Source organism: Capsicum annuum, chromosome 4, assembly GCF_002878395.1.
Source record: "Capsicum annuum cultivar UCD-10X-F1 chromosome 4, UCD10Xv1.1, whole genome shotgun sequence".
NCBI classification, from domain to species: Eukaryota; Viridiplantae; Streptophyta; class Magnoliopsida; order Solanales; family Solanaceae; genus Capsicum; species Capsicum annuum.
Genome location: NC_061114.1, coordinates 137,470,546 through 137,493,820, shown reverse-complemented (window position 1 = coordinate 137,493,820; position 23,275 = coordinate 137,470,546). Strand labels below are relative to the sequence as shown.

At 36.3% G+C, this 23,275-nt stretch overlaps 1 pseudogene; it reads left to right on the top strand.

Annotated features, from left to right (window-relative positions):
• Positions 1-3,751, top strand: part of LOC107868923 — a 32,531-nt pseudogene extending 28,780 nt beyond the window's left edge.
• Positions 3,752-23,275: the final 19,524 nt, after the last annotated feature.

The window sequence follows — 23,275 nt, the reverse complement described above, 5'->3', positions numbered from 1 at the left end:
TTCCACTTTTATATAATATATATATATATATATATATATATATATATTATATAAAAGTGGAACCATTTGTTTTTTTAAATTAAATCACACATTTTTTTAAAAATGTCATGTCAGATTTAGGGCTTAAATTAATTCATTTTAAAGATATTAAGGGGGTAATAAACGGGTGTTAAGTTCAAGTGATAAAGTAAGTTGGAGTGATAAATTTAGAAGGTTTTGATGCATTATTTAGAAAAAAAGAAAAGATGACTTCGTAATTTGTTTTGGAAAATTTTTCAATCCTTTTCAGGTACAATATAAAAATCCATAAAACACGAGTTTAATTATATTCCACCAATTGTTGTATCTTTTTTTGGGGAAATTCACTCATCTTTTGGCTATAATACTATTTTCTTCATTATTATTAGATATCTTTAATTATTAAATAATATTAAATATTAAAAAGATACATATGAAATTTTCATAGGTTAAGCTTCGTAGAAGCCACGTATGAAACTTTTCAATTAGTCAGGAGTCCTTTTTTGTCCTTATTCTTTAGAAGTCCGTATCCAAAAATTTAAATTGTAATAATTTACATCTTCATTAATAACTTACACGGCATTATTAAATCCAAAAATTTGGGGTTATCTTTTTACTATAATCATTTTTTTAATGAAATAGATCTCTTCCATATTTGGTTACGCTTTTTTGAAGAAATTTTTTTAAACTTCTAGAAATTGATGATTAGTCCATCCACAAATGGGTAGTCATTTAAAACTTTGTTTAGGAGATATTATTCTCTCAATAAGTTTTGTGTTTTGAATATTAGTTTTTTCAGTATGTAGGTGTAACGCCCCAGATTTTTGTCCTTGAAAAATTTCTTGGTTTTGAGCTTACTGCCCGACCTACCTTACGAGTTGTGAGGTGCCCATACAGGTCGTAGGACCCAAATCATAGCTTCACTAGTAAGGTTTGTCTAAGTTACTTCCCTAACCACAATTTGTACCTCATGAGTCGTGAAGACTCAGTACGAGTCGTGATGTGCCAATCGTACGGTGACCAGTATGTTACCTAAAGTTTCTGTCCTAGCTACGAGTAATACATAATGAGTCATAAAGTCTGAGCATGAGTCGTATGGCACAAATGCTAGTCAGACCAGTGTAGGTGCTTTATGCTACTGTCTAGACTATGACTCATGATGACGAGTCGTCATGTGTCCTCATAAGTCGTAGGGTGACCCGTCGTCACTGGCAATAAATTTTCAGCTTTTAATTAAGGGCACTTTGGATAGTTTCCTCTTTTTTTCCACTTAGACTCCATGTTCATAAACCAATAAAAAGGGGTTATTTCCATCTTTTAATAAATCAAAACACACTCTTTTCTCTCTCAAATTCCTCAAGACAAGAACACCTAGGGTTTCAAGAGATTGGTAATTAGAGCTTTCAAGGTTTGTTTTTTTCTCCATAATTCTTGATATCTCAAGCATGTTACTCTTCCCCAAATCTTAATTTGTTAAATCATGCATTTTGAATTGTTATTCAAGTGGTTTTGAATGTTGGCTTTGGAATGTGGTTTGAGGGTTTTGAATGATTTTTTTCTTAAATGATGATCCTATGATTTATATGTGATTTTTCATGCTTCAGTGATGATTTTGAACTTGTAGGGTGCATGGGCATGGTGAATAAACTAGGGGCGTTATGGATTCCCTTAAGCTAATGATTTTGGTTTGAAATTTGGTTTTGTAAATTGTGTTTCCTTAACCCACTTATGTAATTGGCTTCGAATATGATTTTTCATATGGTTTGACGTACTCACCTATATTATTGCATCGCATACAAGGTTAAACGAATGAAAGAAATTTGGTTTTGAAGGCCTTGTTGGCCCTATTTTGATATTAAATTGGAAGCTCGTGGGTCGAGGCATTTCCTCGAGTTGATTTGATAACTAAAAGGGGTCGAGGCATTCCCCAATTTGACTTAATGAACAAAGGGGGTAGTGGCATTTTCCCACACCAATTTAATGAACAAAAGAGGTCGATGTATTTCCCCAAGTTAGTAGAATTGTAATGACATAATTATAAGCTTGTAACTGTAAGAATAGATGATACCTATGGTGTGTCTTAGTGGTCAATTCTTTGGTTAAATAGATGGGTTATGTGAAACTTGTTTTAATTAGGATTAGTGGGGATTATTTAGCTAAGCCGTGAAGGTGGAGGTCCCGAAGGCCCAATAATAGAAAATCGTATTTGCCGGTGTAAGGGTTGGTCTTGATGACCGTATGCATGGTTCATATTATTGATATTTATTTGTATCTTGGAATGACGTGGGGTCGGGTCATTCCTTAGTCTTTCTTGGTACCTCTGCTTTGTGTGGCTAACATGCTCTAAGGCCCTTTCAGCAGAGGGAGCTAAACCCATATAGCCAGTGGGTGCCTTTTTATGACAGCTAAGCTACAAAGTCTAGGCGAATGTTTTACTTGCAAACTAAGCCTTGTTCCCTATATAAACATCTTATGAATATATATGTATGTATACATGTATGTGAACATGTACATTGAATTTCGATTGGACTTTGAATTAACATTATTTTATCCTTATTCTGAGTTATATGCTAGCACTCATCCCACTAACCATCTCCAGATTTTGTATCCCCATGTAAACCAGAGATGTTTCTACTTTCTTGCACAGTAATAGGATTTTTGGGTTATTAAAAGTTAGCTTTGAATCTTTTAACTTTTACTAGTTCCAAGGTTGAGGAGGATCCCAAGGGTTCATAGATGTGATGGAAAAGATCTTTTAAGTGATGCATGCTTCTGACTTCGAAGGTGTGGAATTCATCGCATATTAATTGAAGGATGTGGCTTATCAGTGCTATGAGGAGTGAAAAAATTGAAAGGAGATAATGTTGAGCCAGCTATGTGGGATGACTTCTCTGGTGCTTTTCTTGATCACTTCTTTTCTTAGGAGCTGAGCGAAGCGAAGGCTGAGGAGTTTATGAATTTGAAGCAAGGCAGAATGACTGTGAAGGAGTACACCTTGAAATTTTATCAGTTGTCATGCTATGCCCGGGATCTGGTGTCTACTATAAGGGATAAGATGAGGAAGTTTGCTTCGGGCTTGTTTTGGGACTTAGTGTTAGAGTGCAAGGCCGCCTTACTGAATAATGAAATGGATATCTCTAGGCTTTTAGTGCATATGCAACAGGCTGAGGATGAAAAAGAAACAAGCTAAAATAGGGTAAAGGCAGATCAAGAAATTTAGATATTCTGAGCAGGGTGGAGTTACCATGTAATGGTAGAGATGAAAAACAGTGGTCTAAGAAAAAGTGGGAAAAATCTAGTTCTTATTCTACGGCTAGTGCTTTATATCCTAAGCTATATGGTGATCACCATTTTTAGAGCAACAGTGGGTTTAAGGCATAAGGTGCCCAATTTCAGGCTAGTAAGGCCTAGTCAGCTCCATCAGATCCTCCTTGAAGATTTTGTGGGCAATTGCACCATGGTTTTTGTGATGAGGAGAGAAATAAGTTGTTCAGACATGGCCAGCCTGGCTATATTCAGAGGAACTTTCCTATAGGCAATGTTGTTACTGGAGCTAATAAGGTTTTTATTGCTATGCTCAGCTCTAGCACCAAAGGGTGCTACTTCTGGTATCGACACTGGTCAGAATCGTCTGTATGCTCTTGCCACCTATCTAGAATCTGAGGCTTCTCTCGATGTTGTCACTTATATGTTACAACTCTTCTCTCTTAACGTGTATTGCTTACTTGACTAGGGTCTGCTCTTCCATATATGGCCCCTTATGTGGCTATTTATTTTGGTTTTGGTTTTGAATGTATTTCTAATCCCTTTTCTATGTCTAACCCAGTGGGTTATTCTGTTGTGGCTAAAAAGGTCTACAGAGGTTGTGTGGTGTCTATCTATGGTTAGAAGACGTTGGTGGATCTGATAGAGTTGGATATGATAGATTTTGATGTGATATTAGGGATGGATTGGCTCCATTCGTGCAATGCATCTTTTGATTGTAGAACCCGAAGGGTTAGTTTCTAATTCCCAAAGAAACTGAAGATTGAGTGGGAAGGGAGTTCCCTAATGCCTAAGGAAAGGTTTATTTCCTATCTTAAAGCACAAAAATTAATTTCCAAGGGGTGTTAATATCATCTAGTTTGGGTTAAGGATTTTAATTCTGCGGGCCCTTCTTTGCAATCTATCCCTATTGTTAATGAGTTTCCCAGAGTGTTTCTCGATGATTTCCTGGTCTTCCTTCAGTTAGGGAAATAGACTTTGGTATTGATTTTCTTTTGGATACATATCCTATCTTTATACCTCCTTATATGATGGCTCTGACTGAGTTGAAAGAACTTAAGGAGCAATTGAAAGACCTTCTTGATAAGGGTTTTATTCGCTCTAGTGTTTATCTATAGGGTGCTCCTATTTTTTTCATTTGTAAGAGGGATGGTTCCATTTGAATATATAGAGACTATCAATAGTTGAATAAGGTGACTGTGGAGAATAAGTATCCTCTTCCTAGGATTGATGACCTATTCGACTAGCTTCAGGTTGCTAAGTACTTTTCTAAGATTGACCTTCGGTTGGGTTATCCACAGGTGAAGATTAGGGAGGTGGATATCCCTCATATCGCTTTTCGTACCCGGTATAGCCACTATGAGTTATTAGTCATGTCTATTGGGTTGACTAATGCTCTGACAGTGTTCATGGATCTTATGAACTAGGTATTCCATCATTTTATGGACTTATTCGTCATTGTTTTTATTGATGACATCTTGGTATATTCTAAGAATGAGGAGGATAAATCCAATCATTTCTTCATAATGTGCAGACTGTTAAGGATCAATGTTTGTATGCTAAGTTCTTGAAGTATGAGTTTTGGTTGATTGTTTTGAACTTATTTGGTCATGTTGTTTTTAGTGAGGGAATCATGGTGGATCCGTAGAAAGTTGAGGCGATTGAGAAGTGGACTAGACCCATGACTCCAACCGATATTCTGAGATTCTTGGGTTTAGCTGGGTATTATAGGAGGTTGTGAAGAGTTTATCATCGGTCACTGCCCCATTGAATAAGATAACTCAAAAAAAGGTGAAGTTTCAGTGGTCCAATGCTTGTGAGGGTAGTTTTGAGAAGTTTAAGGATAAGTTGACTTCTTCTTCAGTTTTAACCCTACCCGAGGGTACTGATGGTTTTGATCTTTATTGTGATGCGTCCTGTGTGGGACTGGGTTGTTTTTTGCTGCAATATGGTAAGGTTGTGGCGTATGTTTCTAGGCAATTTAAGATGCTTGAGAAGAATTATCCGACTCATGATTTAGGGTTGCTGGAAGTGGTTTTTTCTTTGAATATTTAGCACCATTACTTGTATATAGTTCTTGTTGATATATATTCGGATCATAAGATCCTGCAATATGTGTTCAAATAGAAGGAGTTGAATCTCAGGCAAAGGAGATGGCTTGAGTTGCTCAAGGATTATGATATGAGTCTCCATTATCACCCAGGTAAAGCTAATGTGGTTGTTGATGCTCTTAGCAGGTTGTCCATGGGGAGCTTATCTCATGTTGATGAAGAAAAGCGAGGTTTGGTGAAGGATATCCGCCATTTGGCTAATCTTGGAGTTCATCTTTTGGAATCTAAGAATAGAGGTGTGATTGTGCAACAGGTGGTGAAGTCATCTCTTGGTGATGAGGTGAAGGAGAAATCGGTTTTGGATTCTATCTTCATGTAGATTAAGGATGATGTGGGTCAGTAGGTCATAGCTTTTGAAATTGGTGGAGATGGTATCTTGAGGTACCAAGGTATATTACGTGTTCCCAATGTTGATGGGCTGCGAGAGAGGCTCATGAGTATAGATACACTGTCTATCCTAGTTCAACGAAGCTGTACCATGATTTGAAAGAGATCCATTGATGGAATCACATAAAGAGAGATGTGGCCAAGTGTATAGTTTGTCAGCAAGTGAAGGTGGAACACTTGAAGGTGGTGGTTTGTCTCAAGAGATTGAGTTGCCCATGTGGAAACAAGAAGTAATTAACAAGGACATTTTTATTGGTCTTCTACGGTCTCATAGTTAGTTTGATTCAATTTGGATCATCGTGGATAGGATGACTAAGTATGCTCACTTCTTGCCAGTAAGGACAAATTACTCTACAGAGGACTATACTAAGCTTTTCATTCAGGAGATTGTCAAGTTGTATGGTCTCCTATTTCTATTATCTTGTCACTACCCAATTTCGTAGGTTATGATGGCGTCCATTATAACCCACCAGTAGGCAAACCAAGCCCGTAGTCCAAAACGGCTAGTAACAGACTACCCAATATAAATAGAAAAGAATGCATAATAGATGACATGAGGGAATCAAATACATAATAAAGTCCCAAAACCTGGTGGTATCAGTACAAGAGCTTATAATATAACAAGAGTATATGAGTGAAATATAAATGAATATACTGATACAACTTACCTCTAAAGACAACATAGAGACTAGTCTAATGCATAAGGGAGAGATAAGCAGTACTCTGAATGTTAGGAGCTCACTCTAAGTCACTGAATCATGGCTTCTCCGCACGACGCACACATCAGTGGCAATAACTCGTACTATGATCTGCAGGCTGTAGAAGTATAGTATAAGTACCAAATGAATGGTACTCAGTAGGCAACTGCTAACTGAGCTCCAAATATAAGCATATATATAACATATAAACAAAATAAAGACTACACCCAAATGTCCAACATCTATATAATACAACTAATAAGGTAATAACGATAAACTATCCTATTCATGCCCAAGAGACTAACATATTAAGACTAAGGAAGTGATAAGGGTAAACTATCCCATTCTAGTCATATTTATGAATCTCGATACTATATCGTATATCACTGGCCAATATGCAAAGTACAAGTGGAAGGATGATACATATAAGTATACAAGTCCAAGGAATGAGTACACAACGTGAACAATTTAAGAAAGGGATATACGGTAGTTCCATAGCTACATATAGCCATATATATATATATATATATGAGGTCAAATCAAAGCATAACCTAAATAACCATGACTTTAGTTTTAAGGCCTCATTATAATCTTATTAGGATCTCATACTATCATACTTAGGATTCCTAGTCCATATGTCTAAACATGAGATAGACATGCATAGTAATGCAACAGTAAGATAGAAAAAGTGGGAAACATATCTCAAATCTCAATACCTAATCAATGACCAATATTTCATAAGCTAGACATAATAATGATTATAATAATGATAATAACAATATCAACAACAGCACGAGTGTCACAACCTGATTCACGCCTCATGATGGCACCTACTAAGACCCACTAGTAGGTAAGCCAACACCATCATAAACAACAAAGTTCCAAATAGACAATCAACTATGGATACCAATTCCCATGACCTGGTAATATTAGTACAAGAGCATCTAAGTTTGACAATAGGGAATACAACTCAAAGTCTAAATAGTCTTATACATCTGTCTTGAATACAAAAGACTAAATAAAGATACGAGGGAAACAAGCGACTTGAAACTCCAAGAGCTTACCCTATATCCGATAGATCAACACAACAAGATCTCAACTCAATGGTGGAAACTAGTACTCGGGTCTACACCAAAAAGGTACAAAAATATAGCATGAGTACCAAAACAACTGGTACTAAGTAGGCATCATCGATCGACTGAGCTAAATTATGGTACAAAGATGATATAAAGTAAGACAATATATCTAAGTCAAGGTACAAAATTAAACCTGAATCGTCTCCATCATCACTTTACAAAATAACTAACCAACTAGAAAAACAATACAATATCTCATATCAATACATACCATAACCGTCATATCTAAATAAATAATTGATCTAAAAACGCAAAGAATATATATATATATATATATATATATAAAATTTAAATCGCATAAATACAAAGTTCAACACGCATACACCCATTAGATCATAAAGTAAAAGAACTTACCACGACATCCCATACCACCGGGAAGTACATCCAAAAGAACATAAAGTAAAAAACTCATCACGGCATCCCATACCACCGGAGAGTGCATCAATAGATCAAATTATCTACGTATCAAGATATATATATAACCAACTCACATTTATCCACGGTTTCCACATTTCCCATCAACGATCATTTGGAAAGATCCATAATCTCATCAATTATGCAATTGAAATTACACATACCAAGGAAATCATAACCATAGTCATATATCCATTCAGATATCTATGATATCTATACACTCTATCTTGTCATCATTAACTAATAAACGCTTATTATCATTAACAACTAATTTGCTAGTCATCACAAGGCCTTCAATTATTAGTCTAACCAATTCTTTATATAATCCCCCTTCATGAAATAACAACTAATTATTATCTACCAAGTAGCCAACATCCACCTCTAGTCAAGATGTACAACTAAACCATAGTCACCATTTAATTGAATCTCATTCCTAGTTATCATAGGTATACTAGGAATCATATAGAAAGAGGTTACATATGATTAAACACACTTATCTATCTATTACCCAACGTCATTTCTAGTTCGCACCATAATTCTATAAGTCCTCATTTAAACAATGAATGACATTACATACTAGACACCAATATCACTAATAATCAACAATGCTAAGCCTATTAACATCATTAGCCATTTTACAACCATAATTACTAGTTATTACATTTTAACTAAACAAGGACCACCAACTAGTATTCTATTCTTCTAGCCATCAAGTAATATATCCACTTTATATAGACAACTAGTTATTACATAACCCATTTTACTAGGTGAAATTCCATAATTTATCCATTTATTCAAGTCAAATATATCCACTAGGTGAATCCTTGCTTCTACACATGATTATACATATTAAATAGACTTAAATCAATATTTGGCATGTTCTACTTCTATTCACCAATTGGTATTAACATAAGCCACTCCACTTAACAAGAAATTTATGGTAGAGAATTATATACAACTTACCAAGGAAAACATCATACCGTAATTAACATATGGTCGTAATCATACAAGGGCATAACCACACATATACCTATATATTCTTATATGCTTACCATAAAAGTATCACCATAACATCAATATATCCTTCGAGTTTATCGAGCATCATTATAATATCAATACCTCCTTCGAATTTACCGAGCATCATCATATCATCAATACCTCTTTCGGGTTTACCAGGCATCACGACAACATTAACATATCCTCCGGCCTTGCCGGACATCAACATAGCTTTAATATATTCTCCCATCTTTCCGGGCATAGACATAACATTAATATATCTTTCAGCCTTGCCAGACATCAACATAACATCAATATTTCCTCCAGCCTTGTCGAGCATCAATATAGAATCAACATCTATCATGAAATCAAGATGAACATGTTGATATATAGTCAATTTAATAACAAATGCACGCCCAATGAAGAATGCAGTGGAAAATAGTAAGAAAAGGCATATCATAGCTCTTTACCATTTAATACCAATGCAATACATTAGTAGGTGCATGAGCATGTGTAGGCATATTGTAGGAACATTTTAGACATTATCGGGATTAACATGATTATTAGCATGGTCAATAACAAGTCATGGTTATACTTTCTAGAACCCCTTTTTATTAGCATAATTCACAATACTAGCACAAAAGGGCTCTTTTGTACAAACATTAGTATAGTCACTAGGCTTGAGCATGATATGAGTGATAAAATAATCCAAGGCTTACCTAGTAAACAAACCAATAAATCAAGTGATAGCATAGTCATGGATTCAATTTGTAAGGTTATCCCAATGCTATTCAAAAAGAGACAATGAGATCACAATCAAGAATGCACATTATCTCCAAAATAATATCACGAATAACCCACTTACCGGGTTTAGCTATCATATTACCAAAGCATATTCTAGACGTTTCTCAAGTATCTAGGTCACTAATGAAGTTACATAGATAAATATTAAGGCATGTCAAGTTCCACTTGTAATATCCCAAGTTATCTTCTTCAAGTATAAATTCTACTCGGAATTAGACTAAGTTACCTAAATTATGTCTCAAAGGTTTATCAATCCACACTAGTTCTATAGGATAATTCTTCCTCAAGTATTCCTCTTATGTCATCCAAACCTCTAAGGCTAATACCACAACTAGCATATCTAGGTCAACCTACTCATAGGACGAGTGAAAAAGTCACTTTAGTCTAACTAGAGTATTTTCATGCTATTCATGAGAAAACAAGTCCAACAATCCAAGGTTCTAGTCTATGATTCAATCATCACACTTGTTGTGTTCAAAGGCCTAAGTGATTCAAAAAAACCCAAACATTACCATATACCATTTCAACATTTATGATCCCGCCCAATCTTACAAGATATCAAAGTCAAACAATAATAAAGCTCAATCTAACTATAAGTAAGCCTAACCTACCTTGAATCCAAATAACTCATGAACCAACAATCTTTGCTTTCCCTTTCCTCAAAGCTTCTTCAACGAGTCGTGCTATCAAAAAATATAATCTATATATTATTATGAGGATAACAACACCGATATTGTACCATTGAGCTTCAGGTCTAAAACGACATCAAAAACCTTCAAGTGGGTCTCATATATGGAAAATGAGTTTTTAAGACCAACCCATTGTTCAAATACCATTAGGAAGTTATAACCCTCAAAAAATTTGTGCGAATCAACCATATCTGGGGATAAAATCAAGTCTCAAACCATTTGGGGTTTTGGGTCTAAAAGTTCAAAAATTTAACACTAAAATTAAAGTAATCTTACCTTAGATTCGATGCTAATCATGAATATGCAAGTTATTTAAGCTCCCAATCAACACCCTAGATTTACTTTAAGAGTTACACTCTTTATAAGGGTTTTAGAGACTCAAGAAAGTGGAGAAATAGGCAAATTCTCAGCCAAAATTGTATATAATTAATATTTTGGAGATGCTAGTGCAGTCAGAATTCGCATCTGGTATCGTTTTATTAAAATTTTTTCTCGGTGGCCATTTGGAATCAATGAAGACTTCTAAACGAGGAAATAATTCTAAAAACCCAACGAACTACCAGGTAATCGAACTATGAGTTCTAGTAAGTTATAAATGACTTGGGGTAGCTATAGAAGAGATCTACTGAAAAAATAAGTAAAATCATAGGAAATGTCCTGAAGGGTCATTATAGCGAGTAATCGGCCATTTTGGATAACCAAATGCCTAGTTGAGCCTATGCGTACAACCCAATGCCCCAGGATCAGAAGGTTAAATCAATATAAAATAACGCTAGGCATAGTCATCACCCATATCTATGAAGCTACTCCATACCGGTTAATAGAAATAAGTGCATTCTGCCAAGAATAAATGCAACAGAATCCATAATACCATAGTTATCATCATCATAACCATCATCATCATAATCAACCTCTAGACTTACCACGTATATAACCATCACAACATCCTCCGGCATTATTGGATATGAATATCATCATCATAATATCCTCCAGCCTTGGTGTGTATCATCACATCATCATGATATCATCTGGCCTTGACGAGTATCAATCATCATCACAATATCCTCTGGCCTTATTGAGTATTAGTATCATTATCATAATAACCAAACTAATGTCACATAATAGAGGGAAATCCCCACAAGGGCTAAAGTAAAGTACAATCCCCACGAGGGCTAAAACAAATAACAAACCCTACGAGGGCTAAAGTAAATAGATATGAAAAAAGAAGCAAGGTAGAATATATTTCTATAATTTATCACTCATCATCAATATCACATCCTTAGTAAGTGTATATATAATAAGTGCATGGTCTCAAGCCGTGACTAAAAGAGTGTAATCCATAATTTTGTTGCCCGGAGTGAACTTCGGGACTAAATCTCTATGAAAGTCTAGAAAAGGTAAGAATATCTCACGATCAGAGTAAATAGTAGTGTCAAATCATGGACCAGAATATATCTCAGTCAAATCTTTTAAAACATCATTATTAACCTCTTTTAAACATTTAACTTATTCGTTGAGTTAGGCAATTATTATTGTAAAGAAATCCATTTTAAGGCGGAAAATGGGATTTAGCCCTTAGTTAGTGGCAACAATAATAAGGTTATAATATAATTGAAATCATATCAATCATTGATGAAACAATCATGAATGTATCGAATCTATGCATGCATCACTAGTATTCAACCATTAGAATCATAAACCTCATACCACATCTTCCTTCATCCCATACTGGAGAGATGTGTATATAAACATATATATTCATAAACTACAACCTTATCCTTTACAAGGATAATTACTTCCCAGATATTCAACTCATATCACAGCATGTCCTTTTGGCCCAATAATGTGTCTGGAATAATTATAACAACATAATCTTGGCCTTAGGCCCATATACATATCCGAAACTCTTATCAATAATCATATTAGTAAGACATCTCATATTTATCAGTCATAACCTAGCTATGAGGCATAGTATAAGTAAGGCATCTCATATCTAGGAGATTTAATATATCACTAGGGCATAGGTCATAACTAGGAGACACATCACACTTATAAGGCATCTCGTATCTATAGGTCATATATCATGACTATAAGAAATATCATATCTATATAGACCAATTATCAATCTAAGAGGATTATCACCTTTATGGACCACATAACATATCTAGGGGGGAAAAATATCTCTAAAGGACTAATATTACATCAAGGAGGATACATCTCCAAAGGACCAAAATCATTTCTATAAAGAACATCATGTCCATAAGTCCTTATTCATAATCTGGGGAAATTCATCACAATTTACCAAGTCATGAAGTAAGCTTTCTAAAGGCTCACTAGTACCAACTAGGCCCAACATCGACAACTAAGTCCACAATAGCTAACACGAGTTTTGACCTAAATGGGTTGAACAATCCCACTTCTAATCCTCAATTTCTACATTTGGAAAACTAGGCTAAGATATCTAGCCCAACTTCTAGATGTTAAGTATCCATAACCAATCCTAAGATAGGAACTTCATCTTGAAACAAGGGCATTTAAATCAACTCTACCCAAACTAGGGTTCTAAGACCACCACCTTAGCGCAACTAAGGTTAATCATACCAACCATGATTCCAACACTTAAACCACATCCAAAACCTAACATCATATCATATTCATACAACAAATTAGTCCAATCTAGGGAGAAGGCAATAAGATTAAAAAAGGAGTCCTAAGTATACCACCTTATGGGTCTAAAACCCTCATCTAATCTACAAATATCAATAATCAAGACTAGGTTATTCTCCTTATAATTAAGCCCAACATTCACATTCACATTCCATATATAACACACATCATATTCGAAGAAGAGTAGATAGAAGCCTACCTCAAAGCCGAACTATAAAACCTTACATCATTCATCACACGTCCATCTTTACTTATAAATCCCCAAAATGCCATCACTATTAAAATAGTAAGCTACTCATCAATATGAGTGTGACAATACCCATATTGCACCATTATGCATTGGGTTCCAAAAAGACACCAAAAATCCCAAGTGGTTCTCACGTATAAAAAATGCATTTCTAAGATCAACCCAATATTCATACATGAACAAGGATTCATAACCCTTAATAAGTGAGTGAAAATAAAGCTAATTTTGGGATAAAACCAAGCCCTAAGATAAATTGGGGTTTTGGGTCTAAACTATGAAATTCAACCATTGCCATAGTGTGATTACCATCCACCTTGCGCGATCACCGTCGCACCAGAACCAACAAATTTGGAAACTTCCCAAGTTTGTAATGATGCCTCAAGATTCATTCAGTATTCAATTTTCACAAATGAACTATGTAACCACGCTAAATTCGACGTTCTGGATGCTTTGGCTATTTTTAATCCAAGGTTGTTTTTACCAAATATGGGTCCCACACCTACACTTTCCAATTTTTAACTTTTCAACCAATAGATTAAAATGAGCTCGGGCGCATTGCGGCCCAAACCAAAGGTCTACCTAGCCTAAAATCAATATTCCAGAGCTTGTGGCGTAGTCAGAATTTACATTCAAGATTGTTTTACTGAAGTATTTGCTCAGTAGCCATTTGGAACCAATGAAGACTTCTAAATAGGGAATAATTTCAAAAAACCAAATGAACTGCCCGATAATCGAATCGTCTGTCCCATTAAGTCATAAATGACTTAGACTTGGGACAGTTATGGAGAAGTCTTAACGATGAAAATAAGAAGAAATATGAGAAATGATCGGAAGGGTCATTAGAATATCCACTACTAAAAGGATTTTGGTCCCCGAAGGTCAATGGATAGAAAGAATCTCAAAAGGATGAGGTACTGGGCCTGCATGCTCCATTATGACTTTCTAGATGACCTCTACTAAGAGGGAACACTTGCAAGGGATTTTGCCACCGGTATCCCTTTTCCAACCAACACCCTCACTTCTCCTTGAATCAGCCAAAACTTTACTTCAACCACCAACTGACCTCTAATTGAACAAAAAGCTGATATACGCAAATCTAAACCACAACACACTGATACTGTCACGACCCGAATAAGGGCCTGGCTGTGACGGGGATCTCAAGTCACTCGTGGACCAGAGATCACCCCTACACCAAACCAAACACAATATCTCCAATATAGGATGAATTCTTAATATATAACAAGATAAGTTCAAAGAATAAATGGTATGTCTATAACCAGTAACCATCGATCGGCCAAAATAACTGACTAACATTGCCCAAGTCCACGGTAATCCAACAAAGCCTTCACCACATAAGAACCAAAAACCAGCCTTGGTTGGGTCATGTCCTCGACTTAGACATCTGACAATGATAATAAAAATGATAATAAAACTCTCAACGCTAGTCTATGATAAGAACTAGTGAAATTTCTAAGTCTTTCGAAGTATGAAAGTTAACCATTTTACCACAATGAACCGACGAACCAAGTTGATCCACCTAACTTTGCATTGGAAAAATAGAGGTATCTCCAGTTCCTACATCGTATGGGAATACAACGACCTAAGACGGTTAGTGGGGTGAATACTAGCATGTAACTCGAGGATAGGGATAGCATAATGCCGTGATCAACATTTTAAAATTATCAAAAATAAATGCACAGAATCACATGTATATATATTTATATCATATGCCGGGATATGGAACAAGGCTTAACATGCACTTTAAAACTTTATCCTGGATTGTGTAGCACAACCGTTATAACATAAGAAGGCACCCATGGTCTATATGGGCCCAACTTTCCCCATCTGGTAGGGCCCCAATGTGTGTGGCCGCACAAACTAGAGGGGATACATATGCAATATGGGGGATTCAAACCTCCTAGTATATCAAGGTGAAACAAGCACCAAATCTTGTAATACATATGGTGGACTCAAGTCTCCCAATTAAATGATATTAATAAGGGGACTCGAACTACCTAGTCATATAGACCCCCCACATCAGCAATCACAGTTTCCAGTATTGGTCCTTCAAGACCTCTACTCTGCGACACAGCTACACAACCCTCATTAAATCCCAATTAAAATAATTAGAACATATATTATAATTTATTGAACCATGCTATAAATTTAGGCATACATTGTTGGTATCGTCATGCCAACTACATTTGCAAGGTAACTTTAACATGCCACACCATTTACCATCATTTGGGGGAAATCACAATCCCCTTTGATTCAATTACACATTATCATGGGGAAATATATAATCCCTTATTATTCAATTCAAAAGTCATTATACTTCGTTGAACTTTAATATTATGCATTACTACATGAGTAGTTCAATGCATACTTTTCATATTCAAAACCAATTTCACATTATGGGGTTGGGGTCATAACCATTTCAAAAGTTACAAGTTTGGGGAATCACAATCCCTAGTTCATTCACCATTCCCATTCATCAATTTGATTTTAAAACCATTGTTTAACCATAACCCATACAGGGACAAACATGAATCATAACATAAACAACAATCATTCAAGACCCTCAACCCACGTTTTCAAAACCAACCCCCATACCATATCAACAACACTTTTAAAAATCATGCTTTTAGCAAATTAATAATTAGGGAAAAGTAACAAGCCTGAAATACCAAGTTTCATGGAAGGAATTCAACCCTTGAGTCCTTGGATGACCTACTTCTTAGAAACCCTAATTATGGCTTCTTGAGAGAATTTAAGAGAGTTTTGGAAGTGTTTTGAGTATGTTATGAGTAATAAATAACCCTTCTTAAGTGCTTTATGAACGTGGAGTTTTAATTGGGTGAGAAGGGAATTGTCCAAAGTGCCCTCAATTTAAAAACTGATATTTAGTCATAAGTGACCACAGATGATTATACAACTCGTATAGACTCATTATGACTGGTCACCACAAGTCATAACCAAGACAGTCTCCAAGGCACTCACAATATATTAACCCTACGATTCAACCTATATGACTTGTAATCAGACCTTACGACTCATTGGGTCTTATCATAGTCAGCCTAGCAACCATTAAGGGTTTACACTGGACACCCTACGATTAACACCTAATGAATCATAATTAGTCCTTATGGCTCTTAGTGAGCCACTGGTACTCTAAGAAGAACTCAGCGATACACTTACTAATTTATTCTAATGACTCATCAAGACTCCCTCTGACTCATTAAGGAAGTTGTAGTCAGGGCAGTTAGGATTAAATTTCAAAAATTTTCAAGGACCCAAAAACTGAGGCATTACATACTCCCTCGTTAGAATCATTCGTCCTCGAATGATAGGATAAGGCATTTATTAGCACGATTTGACTCCACATACAACTACAATTTCCTTAAACAAAGACAGAAAATAAAGATATTATGGAATACATATACCTCAACCACGATTATCCAAAATGAGAAACTAGAATGTATACTTAGACTTCATGTACTCTTCGGCTTCATAAGTAGATTCTTCAGCCTTTTGGTTCCTCCAAAGAACCTTTACTGATCCACGTCGATGGTTCAACACCGACGGAGTTGCCGATCCAAAATCTCAACTGAGACTTCCTCATAAGACAAGGAATCAGAAATACCCACCTTCTTCAAAGGAACGTCTGTCAAAGGATCACCCACATACTTTTTCAATAACGAAAGATGAAACAGCGGGTTAATAGAGCTCAAACTAGAAGGCAACTCCAATTCATATACAACATTACCAACCCTTTTTAAGACAAAGTATGACCAACATAACGGGGACTGAGCTTCCCCTTCTTACCATGCCACATCACTCCGTTCATGGGAGATTCCTTCAAGAACACCCAATCACCAACACTAAACTCAAATCTCTTCGCCCCACGTCCGTGTAAGACTTTTGGTGAATTTGGGTGGCCTTATGTATATCCCAAATCACCTTTACCTTCTCCATGGCTTTGTTAACAAAATCAGGACCAAATAACTTATTTTCACCAACCTCAACCCACCCAATAGGGGACCTAAAAATCCTACCATATAAGGCCTCAAACGTGGCCATACCAATGCTAGAGTTATAACTGTTGTTGTAGGCAAATTCTATGAGAGGAAAGTGGTCAAGAAGCATATCTTCCAAAGCCTGAATTTTCCTTTTTTCTTGCCCATCCGTCTGCAGGTGGAAGGCGGAACTAAGGGTTACCTTAGTCCCGAAACCTCTCTAGAATAACCTCCAAAAGTGAGATAAAAATTGAGTACCCCGATCAAATAAGATGGAAACTAGATTACTATCCAACTTCACGATCTCCTCAATGAACAACTTGGCATAATCTCTGAAGAAAAATTAGTCCTCACCGGAAAGAAGTGAGCAGACTTAGTTATCTACCCATGATGACCCAAATTGAATCAATTTTTGGCGACACCGTGGAAGAGCCGTAATAAAATCCATATTAATTATCTCCCATTTTCATATCGACAACTTAATCTCCTGAGTCAACCTATCGAGTATTAAATGCTCCACTTTTACTTGCTGAGACACCATGCACTTAGCCATAAAATTGACTACATCCCTTTTCATATTATTCCACCAATAAATCTCCTTAAGATCATGATGGATTTTTGTCAAACCAAGATGAACCATATAACATGACTCATGAGCTTCGGCCAAAATTCTTTATCGCAACCCATCAACATTAGGAACACATAATCTACCTTGATACCTCAAGATACCATAACTGCTAATCTAAAAAACTATCACCTTTTGTACCTATATCATTCTTAATTTGCATCAAGATAGGATCCAACATTTACTTTTTCTTCACTTCAGAACCAAGAGATGACTTCGGTACCTCTTCAATAATCACGCCACCATTTTTGAAGTCCAAGAGACAAACTCCAAGATTTTCCAAATGGTGAATATCCATCACCAAATCTTACTTCTCTTCATCCACATGAGATAAGTTTCCTATGCATAACCTGCTAAGAGTATCAGAAACCACGTTAGCTTTACCTGGATGATAGATGAAGACTTATGTCATAGTCCTTGAGCAACTCAAGACATGTTCTTTGCCTGAGATTTTGCTCCTACTGAGTGAACATATATTGCAGACTTTTATGATCAGAATAGATATCAAAATGGATTCCATACAAATGATGTCTCTTAGACTAGATGTTGACATGGACTCCATACAAATAATGTCACCAGATCTTTAATGTAAACACTACAGTCAACAATTCTAAATCTTGGGTTGGGTAATTCTTTTGATGGACTTTCAAATGTCTAAAAGCATAGCGACCACCTTGCCAAGCTATATCCACACATAACCCAATCCCATCTGTGATGCATCACAACAGACAAAAAAACCATCATGTCCTCGGTAGAGTCAAGATCAAAGCCAAAGTCAACTTATCCTTCAGTTTCTTAAAACTACCCTCACAAGCTTCATACTATAAAAATTTCACTTTTTTCTTAGTCAATTTAGTGAATGGGGCAGCAATAGAAGAGAAACTCTCGACCAACTATCTATAATAGCCAGCTAAATCCAAGAAGCTCTGAATGTCGGATTGAGTCATAGGTCTAGGCTACTTCTTAACCACCACAACCTTTTTTGGATCCACAATGATACCTTCACTAGAAATAACATGACCCATATAGGTCACAATATCTAACCAGAACTTACACTTGGAAAATTTAGCATAAAACTGCTGCTTCTTAAGGGTCTACAACACAAGGTGGAGGTCGTTGGCATGATCTACCTCACTCTTAGAGTACACCAAAATATCATTGATAAAGACAATCATGAAAAAATCTAAGAATTGACGAAAAGCCTAATTTATAAGATTCGTAAATACTATCGGGGCATTGGTCAAACCGAAGGACATCACCAAAAACTCTATGTGACTATACAATATGACTATACAATGTTTAGAAAGCAGTATTATGGATATCCACCTCCCTAATCTTCAACAAATGATAACCTAGCCGAAAATCTATCTTAGAAAAGAACTTAGCACCCTGGAGCTGATCGAATAGATCATCAATTCTCAAAAGAAGATACTTATTCTTCACGGTTACCTTATTCAATTGACAGTAATCAAGCCACATACGAAGATGCCCATACTTCTTACGCACGAAAAGAATAGGAACACCCTACAGAGATACACTGGAGAGGATAAAACCCTTGTCAAGAAGATTTTTCAACTGCTCCTTGAATTCTTTCAACGCATCCAGAGCCATTGTATAAGGAGTGATAGAAATAGGATGAGTGTCTAGAAGAAGATTAATCCCAAAATCAATTTCCCTATTGGGAGGTACACAAGGAAGATCATCAGGGAACACCTCGAGAAATTTACAAACCACCAGGACAGTACACAAAGAAGGAGCTTTGGATTTAGAATCCTTAACATGTACTAAGTTATAGAGGCACCCTTTAGAAACCAATTTTTGAGCTCTAAATATGAAATAAACCTTCCCTTGGGCACTAGGGAACTACCATCCCATTCAATCACCAGTTCATTTAGAAAATAGAAACTGACCCTTTGGGTCCAACAATCAAGAGACGCATAGCACGAATGCTACCAATCCATACCAAAAATCATATAAAAGTATAATATGTCCAACTCTAGTAGATCCACTAGGGTCTCCCTACAATAGACCGACATCACACAACCCCTATAGACCATTTTACCCACAATAGAGTCGCCCATTGGGGTGGAGACGGAGAAGGGGTCTGAAATACATTTAGGATCAAAAACAAAATGGATATCCACATAAGAGGTCACATAAAAGAGGGTATACCCAGGATAAAGTAGACTATATACATCACGAGATAAGAGTTTGAGTGTACTAATAACAATATTGGGGGATACCTTAGAAGCCTGGCGGGTGGGAAAAGCATACAGATAGTTTCGACTAGTGCTGGAGCTAGAAATAGAAGCAATATCTTTTAGTGTGGGAGCTGTTGAACTTGCAACAAGAATCTTATTTGCCCTAGAAGCAACCTTGGAATGAAAATCCCTCTGCATATGACCAATCTGACTATATTTAAAGCACTTGTTCCTCTCCTCTTTATAAATACCACAGTGCACCTAACCATAAAATCTATAGAATCGGTACGATGGAGTTGACTGAGACCTACTAGCCTGAGGCTGGGCTCTTGGTTCTCTAAATATACTGTTATACGTAGAATGACAATTACCTGATGGCTTTGGATAAGGAGAACTAGCCATAGAGTAGAAACCACAATTGCCTAACTTCTTCTTAGACCATTTTCCACTATTTCTACCACTTTGCTGTTAACCTCCACCCTGATCCGAATAATGAGCTTTTTATTCTACCTTTCATTCATCTCCGTTTGCTTCTTCTTTTCCTCTTCCACTTGTTTCATATACACTATAAGTCTAGAGATGTCTATATCCTTGTTCAACAAGGCAACCTTGCTCTCCAAAGTCAACTCACAGGGCAACTTAGAGGTAAACTTCCTTATTCTAGCCCTCATGAAAGAACCAATTCAGGAGCATAACGCGACAGCTGATAAAACTTCAAGGCATACACCTTTTCTATTATCTTGCATTGTTTCAAATTCACAAATTTCTCAACCTTCACCTGCCTCAACTCCTAAGAAAAAAAATGATCAAGGAAAGCACTAAAGAAATTATCCTACAAAATGGACTCAACATCGTTACCCCTAGATTCGTCTAACTCCTCATACCACTAATACGCCGCATCTTTTAACTAATAATATACGAACTCTACACCCTCCACATCAGTAGCATGCATTACACGAAAGATCTTTTCCATCTCATCAATACAATTTTAGATATCTTCATCAGCTTTGGAACCAGTGAAAATAGGAGGGAACAACCTCATAAATTGGCCAACCCTAGTGACCTTAGAGGATAGAGCAACAAAAATAACACACTTAATCTAAAAGGCCACCGACTAGTAACCAAATAAATCAACTAGCAAAACTTAGCATTAGACACACCAGCCTAGGGTGCTTGAGAAGAGATAGAGGGAATCGGTGGATCTCCCTCAGGAAAATCAGAAGAAGTGAACCTTGATTAGTTCTGAACTCTTGGAGTAGGACGACCTCCATCCACATTGTCCTAAGATGGGACAGAAGAGTTTCCACGAATATCAGATCTTCTGAGAGGCATAATCTGAACGGTGAACATACAAAAATTAGAGGAGATTCAAGTCCTTAGACTCTATAACTTGAAATAGAACAACAAGAAAGAAAAACATTCCTAAATGCCTCATAGCTTCTCCATTATAAATGTCGCATGCTATACACCCATAAATAAGACTTTGCTTGACATGAAACCTAGGCTCTGATACCATCATTGTCATGACTCAAACCAGGGCCTAGTTATGATGGGTATCTCAAGTTCCATGTCGACTGGAGATCACCCCTACACCAAACCAAACCAAATACAGTATCCCTAATGTCGGATGAATTTCAAACATATAACAAGAATAAAGGGTATGTCTATAATCGATGACCATCCCGACCAACATCACCCAAGTCCACAATAATCCAGCAAATCCTTCTAACACAAGAATCAAAAATCAGTCTTGGTCAGGACATGTCCCCGACTCTGACAGATGACAATGATAATGAAAATGATAATGAAAATAATAATGTTAATGCTAATGAAACACTTAAATCTAGTCTATGATAAGAAATGATGAAATGTCTTAGTCTTTCAAAGTATGGAAGCTTGCCACTTTACCACAATAAACTAACAAATTGAGTCGATCCACCTAACTCTGTGTAGGAAAAGTAAAGGTGTCTCCCATGCCTGCATCGCATGGGGATACATTGTCTGGAGATGGTTAGTGGGGTGAATACTAGCATATAACTCGGGGATTAGGATAACATAATGTCTTCATTAATAGTTTAAAATCATTCAAAACCAATGCATAGAATCAAATGAATATACATATATATCATGTATCGGGATAGAGAATAAGGCTTAACATGTACTTTAAAGCATTAACCTGGATTATGTAGCTCAACCGTCATAATATAAGAAGGCACCCATAGGATACATGGGCCCAGATCTTCCCCAGATGGTAGGGCCCCAATGCGGGTGGCTGCATGAGCCAGAGGATATACATATGAACTATGGGGGACTCGAATCTCTCGGCATAACAAGATGACACGAGCACCAATTATGTAATGCGATGTCAGGGACTTTAACCTCTCAATCAAATGATATTAATAAGGGAAAATTAAATCACTCATTCATATAAATCCCCACATCGGCAACCACAATTTCCTGTATTGGTCCTTCAAGACCTCAATTTTCAAGACTTAGCTATCAAACCTCCATTAAAGCCCAAATAAAACAATTAGCACATACATTATCATTTATTGAACCATGATATACATTTAGGCATATATTGTTGATATCGTCATACCAACTACACTTGCAAGGTACTTTAAAATGCCACACCATTTACCATCATTTGGGGGAAATCACTATCCCCTTTGGTTCAATCACACATTGTCTTGGAAAATCACACTACCCTTTAAGGTTTAATTCAAAAATCCATATGCTTTATTGACCTTTCACATTATGCAGTAGTTCATGAGTAGTTCAACATACACACTTTTCATATTTAAAAGTAATTTCACTGTATGCGGTTGGGGTCATAACCACTTTAAAAGTCATAAGTTTGGGGAATCATAATTCCTAGTCTATTCACCATTTCTATGCATCAATTTGATTTTAAAACCACCATTTAAATGTAAACCATGCATGTGACAAACATGAAACATCAAATAAATAACAATTGTTCAAAACCCTCAACCCAAATTTTC